The following is a 7,393-nucleotide window of genomic DNA, read 5'->3' on the forward strand; positions in this document are numbered from 1 at the left end:
TCCAGGCAGGAAGCCTGCTGTCAGGGAGTCCTAGGTCAGGGCCCGAGTCCTTGGCAACTGTTGCTGGTGTTCCCCTGGTCCAGATGGTCCACCGCGGTCTTATAAAAGGAGTAGTTAAAACCAGTGTCCTCATAATAAAATAAAAGGAATATAGAAGAATATTAGACCCATAACTAATCAAGCAATTATAACCAACTCCAAATGTTAAGAAATGTGGCTGCAAAGATGACAGTATCAGCTTCCTGTGGCTGCTGTAACAAACTGCTACAAAGATGGTGGCTTAAAATAACAGAAATTTATTCTCTCACAGGTGTGGAGAAGAAGTCTGAAATTGACATCATGGACCAAAGTCAGGGTCTCAGCAGGACTGCTCTCCCTCCAGAGGCTCCAGGCTAGACCCAGCTCTTGGCTTCTTCCGGCCTCTGGCGGCTGCCAGTGCTCCTCGGCTTGTGGCCACATCACTCCAGTCTCTGTTTCTGTGGTCATGCTGCCTCGTCCTCTTCCATCTGGGAAGTTCCGTCTGCCTCCCTCATATTAGGATGTGGGTGATTGCATCGGGTCTACATGGAGAATCCTGGATGATCTCTTTATCCTGAGATCCTCAGTGGCATCTGCAAAGTCCTTTATTGCCACATAAGGTAACATTCACAATCCAAAGACCCCGATGTTTATAGCTCTGGGGACATCTTCCTGCCTAGCACAGTGGCCTCTAGTTCCACTTCTTATGAGCACCCGTGAACCCCTCACCTGCAGCCCCTGCTGTCTGCCCGGACCCCCTCTCTCAATGACCCAGTTGTGTTTCTGGATGATCCTCTTCTGTATATTTCCCTCCATTCCATGGGTCAGAGTTCAAGAAAACTTCCAAAGAGCTCGATACAACGCGATTCCAGACATTCAGCCTTTACGTGAAGCTTTCCATAGCAGCTTCTTGTGCTCTGCTCACTTTTCTTTCTTTGTATTTGCACAAAACCTACAACTGCTTCTTCCTTTGTGGATGTCTGATGACCTCCTTCTGGGTCCATGCCCATTCTGGTGGCCCACCTGGGCACAGCCGTGTCCTCGTGAACTCTGGCTGACTCAGCGTGTGCCTGAGCGTGTGACGGGCGGGCACACCATAGTGTCCAGGAGGATGCGACTCCACCAGCAACACACTTGCTCAGTCACTCTCGTTCCCACCATTAATTTCTAGCGAATTGGTGATATGAAAGGAAATGGATCCTTAAATTGTGAAAACCGTAGGGAAAAAAAATCAATAGGCACTTTTATTGCCTCTTGGTTTCTGAGCTAAAATAATACATTCTTTTATTGCCCTTAGCTGGGTTAACTTCCCCACAAAATCCTATTTTTTAAAAGAGTTGGTCTCCTAGCAGTGTCAACACTGTTGCCTGTAAAATCCTTCATATTTAGTGTGTATACATTTGTGAAACTATTGCTACAGTATTTCTGCCTCGATGTTCCTTCTACAACCTGCAAGGAATGCTAAACTGCTAAAAATCTGCCTTCTGTCTTGTGTCATTTACAACCATTTGCAAATGAGAATATGAGTTTTACTCAGAATGATGGTCTCAGTTTTGCAAATGTTTTTTGCTATTTAAGGGAAAGGACTCCAGGCTGAGGTCCAGCAGCACCGGTCCCAAGTCAGAGGGAATGACTCCCCTCTGTTTCCTGCCTCAGGTTTTCATGACTTGCTGCCCACATGTGCCCTTTCTTGCTCAATTCCTGCTGCTTCTGGGACCCTCCACTCTCACCCTCCTGTCAGGGACAATTCTGGAAAAGGTGCTCCAGAAGGTGCACCCTTCAGTGTTGGTGGCATTGAAACTGGGCATCTCTTTCAAATGAATTTATTTACAAAACAGAAATAGACTCACCGACATAGAAAACAAACTTATGATTACCAAAGGGGAAAGAGGAGGAAGGGATAAATTAGGAATTTGGGATTAACAGATACACAGTACTCTGTATAAAATAGATAAACAACAAGGACCTACTGTACAGCACAGGGAACTATATTCAGTATCTTCTAATAACTTCTAATGGAAAAGAATCTGAAAAAGAATATATATAATCACCAAATCACTTTGCTGTACACCTGAAACACTGTAAATCAACTACGCTTCAATTAAAAAAAAAACAAACCTGGGCATCTCTGAGGAAAGGGCTGCCTTAATGTGCACCTGGAGGTGGTTATGAAACATTCTTCCAGGACAGTCAGCAAGAAAACCCATGCGTCACAACGCGGCCAGTGAGTGTGGGGGCTCCTTCCAGAGAAGCCTGGAATCACCTGCTCTGAGGCTCGTGGGCAGAACCCCGAGAGAGGCCCGTGAAGTTATTGCTTTGGGAAATAAACCTCATCTCTGGGGAAATGCCAACTGCACCAGAATGGAAAGTAAGGGAAAGGATAGTAGTTAACAGAAACAAGTAAATGGATTCCCAGTGCAATGCCATGACCCCACATGCGGACAGCGTCATCTCTTGCCAAAGAAGCTCTGCTTGGGCAGGCGCGCTGCGCAGAGTTCTGGGTGGCGCTAATACATGGCTCCAGAAATTAGGTGTGGCTTCAGTGATTTGCTCGATTCTCTCAAAAACTGACTGACACATTTAAATTTCACTGGGTCCACAATTTGGTCTGTAAATTCTACATAGTTTTTCAGTCTTCATTAAATACATTCATTATCTGATTATTTCAACAATGAAGGAATTAAGGCATTTTGAAAAACAACATTTATCTTTAAGCAGTGTAGATTTTTCAAATATTGTCAAGAAAAAAAAGCTGACAGATAAAAATCCAGTTTATCATTAATGGTTCACTGCAGAGTAAGGCAGAGTATTAGAGAGAAAGACAGAAATCACAGTGTCAATACAAATAAATCAATTTTCCATCTGGACTTTGACATTTTAAAAAATACAGAAGTAGAGTTAAAACCAAGTGGGGTTTTGGTATGCTATACAGATGTATTGGGATGCTTGTAAATATTTTGGGATAACTTCTTCTAATTATAAAAATATCACATTCACTGTAGAAAAAGAGAAAAATTCACCTGCACCCCAGTGTTCATCATGGCATTATGTACAATTGCCAAGGTATGGAAACAACCTTAGTTCCCATCAGGATGAATGGATAAAAAAGATGTATATATATATGTGTGTATATGTATATATATATACACACACACACACACACACACACACACACAATGGAATACTACTCAGCCATAAAAAGGAATAAAACAATGCCATTTGAAGCCACATGGATGGACCTTGAAGGTATTATGCTTGGTGAAATAAATCAAAGGGAGAAAGACAAACATTGTATGATTTCAGTCATCTGTGGAATAAGAAAGAAACAAACAAATGAAAAATAAATGAACAAACCAACCAAAGAAAAACAAACGCTTAGATACAGAGAACAGAGCAGTGGTAACGGAAGGGGAAGGAGCAGGAGAAGGCGAAATGGGTAAAAGGGGGTCAACCATATGGTGATGGATAGAAACGGGATGTTTTGGTGGTGAGTACACTGTTGTGTATACAGAACTAGAAATATAATGTTGTACACATGAAACATGAAGTGTTATAAACCAATGTTACCTCAATAAAAAAAAGTGAAAAATTCAGAGGAATAATAAGAAAAAAAATCCAAATCACTCATAATTCTGCCACTCAGGGCCAACCACAATGTGTATGTAGATTTTTTTTTAATCCTTTGGACCTGTGTTTAGAGTTCAGAGTTCTGTTTTATTTCTTCTTTGACACAGAACACATTTCCCATGATCTGGGAAACTTGACACAGTTGCCTGGTCTGTGCACAGACATGACTGATGGCCCCGATGGCCCCGCCGTTCCCCTGTGGCCGTCAGGGACATGCTGATTTTCTTAGCTATGATCTGTAACACTCAATGAGCATTCTGAGACACATATCTTTTCGCCAACTTTCCTAATCATTCTCTGAGGATGATTTAATATAAATTTAAAAGGACTCTGAAACTCTCAACTTAATTATAGAATCCAGCAGAGTTGTGGGCTGATTTACCGCCAGCTGTGTGGGAAAGGGATGAAGTGCCAGTGAGCCTCATTTGCAGCTCAACAGAGAAAACTCACGAGAACCTGATCCTTTCAGATAAAAGAATGCCAACTAATGTGTTATTGGGACATATTTTTAAGGAAGACAAACAGGACTGCAGGCTTTGGGGTTCAGGGTTATAGGTCGCATTTCACAGGATGTAGTGACAATTTCTGAAGTTTTTGTGTCCGTGTTTCACAAAACACTCTTGAGGGCAGTTTTCACAGTAGAAATAACCAGGGTTACATCTTTTAGCACAAGCCTTCGTGCTGGACAAGAGAACAAAAACTGAGAATTTGCTCAGTGGTCTTGATTTTCCTACTTTATAAAACCCCAAACTTGTGTTCATATAATTGGAAAGCAGTGTTGGCTGTTCTCTCGCTAGAGGAAAAAGGAACATTTTTGCCCTCTTCTTCTGCTGAGATCTGTTTCTCCAGCAGCGAGGGAGGCACTTGATTTTCCAGGACGTGCGCTGGCATTCCATTATTTCTCCCCAGGAGAGGGGGAAAAGAGCCCCAAGGCAATAAAACTCACAATATGTAAAGAAAAAGAGAAAAAGAACTGTAGCTATAATGTCTTCTTGAAAGTAAAATTTTAGGATCAAAGGCTATGAAATCTGTTTAAAGACTTCTTGCCTCAAAAGACCAAATTACTTTGTAGAACCATTACGTCAACTTGCATTTCCACGAGCAGTGAGCGTGTGAGCTCCCGTTGCATGGCATTATGCTTTTTTTTTTAAGTCTTGTACTTATTTCTAGCAAAATAATGCTGCATATTTCTGGAAATATTCTATCAGGGCTGATGGAGAGAAGCAGAGAACCACATTTTAGTTGAAATGGGAAGTTCTATTTACCTTTGAAAGACCTTGGGTAGTGACTTCTCTCTGCAGCTTTCCCTCCCTGATTAGTTTCGGTCCAGGTCATTTTGAAGGTTGGTCTCCATTAAGCAAAAGCAGAGTGAAGGTTAGTAGAGTGACTGCAGGGGAAAAAAAAATCCAATTCAATAAGTTTGTACTATGAATTAGCCAGGAAAAAGCCCCAGGGGCAGTGCTCTTACATTTACTGCTGTTGATAGTGGGAGCTCGGCAGACCTTTCTGGCGCTGCCGCCACCAGGGCCACTGTCACCGAGCGTATATTGCCATATGCGGTGCATCGCTCACATCTGGAATAATCATAGATGTCAGGCTGATGAATTTGCTCTTCCTTGGTGATTCTGCCACTTTCTATGATTCCACCATCCCCGGACAACATGTGATGGGACAGCCATCAAGCCATCGAGCTGCTACTGACAGGCTCAGCCGTCCTGCTGAGACTCATATTTGACAGTGTCAGAGTGAGACGTGCAAAAGCAAATGAGGCTCCCAGAAGGCGTGATCAACCTTCAGCTCTCTGGCCTCTGGGATCCATTTTACTGCTAATAAAAGTCAACAGAAGAAATACATGCTTTGAAGGAGAGTCAAGCACTTCATTTAAATAGATTTAAATGCAAAATAACAGCATAATTCAGGAGATGCCACCTTCTCCTGCTCTGTCACCCATTTGCCGTGGCTGTTCTGTCTTCAAGGAGACATCACAGAATCTGCACCAAAACCCAATCTTTGTCAAAAGAGAGCATCTTTGCAGGAAATGTGCTGCATTGTAAATGTTACACAATTGTCAGCTTGTGTTAGATGATTCTTCCCAAATCTATAAGAAAAAAAATACTACAATAATAGAAAAAAACCCCACCTTTTTTCAAAAAGGGTATTTACATATTAACTAGTGCTGCCATGTGATGGTTATTTATGTGAGCTAATTTTAAGGACTGAGTATTGTCGTGACTAAATTTTAGTGCTTTGGCTTTAAGACACAAACCCACTGAACAGTAAAACAGGTAGTTGAAAGTTGTGATGATAATGCCAAGTATGAGTCTGGCTTCCACTGATGTCTCTAAAGCCAAAGGTAACTAGAAAGAAAACAAAACATAAGATTGTATTATTATTATCATTGGTGCTAGTGACACTTTGCGGTAACCAAAAGGCTTGGAATGGAACAAAAACAGAAAAGGTTTGGGCGCCATGGGGATGAAAACTGTTTTGCTCGCAAAACATTTCTGTCCAGAGTACTGCAGGGGACCAGTGGGTACTCAGTAAGAATTTACTGGTTAAATGGATGGAGTGAATGAGTGAATGAATGAATGGTGCCTGGTAGGTATGGGAAGAGCAAAGGACCATGGAAAGTATTTTCTCCACAATCCACACTTAAAGGATGACAGTCAAGAACTACACGATCCACCAGAGATTGGCTCTATGCAGGGCCATGGGTTGGATGTTGTAATTAATCTTGAAAATCCATTGGCCCACCTGAAACCTAAATGAACCTAAGAACTTGAGGCCAGTGAGGGCACCTTTCAGAGCCACACTCTCCTCTTCTCCAGGCTGTTCTTCCAATGAATAAAGTTCCCTTCTGAAACATGGCAGAAAGGAAACGCAGAAATGTGAATGTCCCAATGCGTTCACTTTCTTCAAGACTATGCTATTAATATGCTTCAAAAATTAATGTGCGTATTTCTAAAGGCTTCTGAACGTTTTCCCTTTGGATTTTCTGTTTCGTCATTGTCAGAAAAGTATCACTGAACTTCCGTGACTATCCAATTGGAACTGATTTAATCTAACACATTTTCCGCCTGAAAAAAGCTCAATAATGCCTCTGGGTTGCATATCTCCCACTCAGGTGCACACTGTTCATGCAGATTTCTGGGGTCAATTTGACAATCTTCCAAGCACATATATTCTCTATGACTGACAGCTCAAATAATTATCTCCAGAGTTCTGAGTTTTACAGCTGATAGTAGGGTTGTCAGAACTTCACCTGGAGTGCCCTTGGCCTATTTCTTTAAAATTATGGTGTAGATTTAACTTACAGTGCTTCAAGAAATAACCCTGCGTACATTTTAATCCTCAGAAAATGTTCACATCCAATTGGAATACCCTGTAATCAATGTGGAACTTGAAATACCAGAATGTGCAATTCTGAAATAAATAAAAACCAACATAACTGTACTCTCTGTAGTATGCAAACTAGCCTTGACAATGGACAATTTAGTAGGCTCCACGGAATCCTCAAATGAGGCTAGGTTTACAAGGTTTGACTCTATTTTTAAACCAAAAAGGAAAATGAGGTTTTAAAGAGAACAAATCTCCCATAAGCATTGACAGTAACTTTCCACATCTAGCCGTTCCAGGTGCACGGCTGAGTCCCTGCCGCCTTAGGGCAGAAAAAAGTCCTAACAGTAAAGGAGGAAAGGTTCCAACCTGCCCTTGTTTCTGAGTTTGCAAGTTGCAGGGGTCCATCTCC

The sequence above is a fragment of the Camelus bactrianus genome, chromosome 3 (assembly GCF_048773025.1).
Source record: "Camelus bactrianus isolate YW-2024 breed Bactrian camel chromosome 3, ASM4877302v1, whole genome shotgun sequence".
NCBI lineage: Eukaryota > Metazoa > Chordata > Mammalia > Artiodactyla > Camelidae > Camelus > Camelus bactrianus.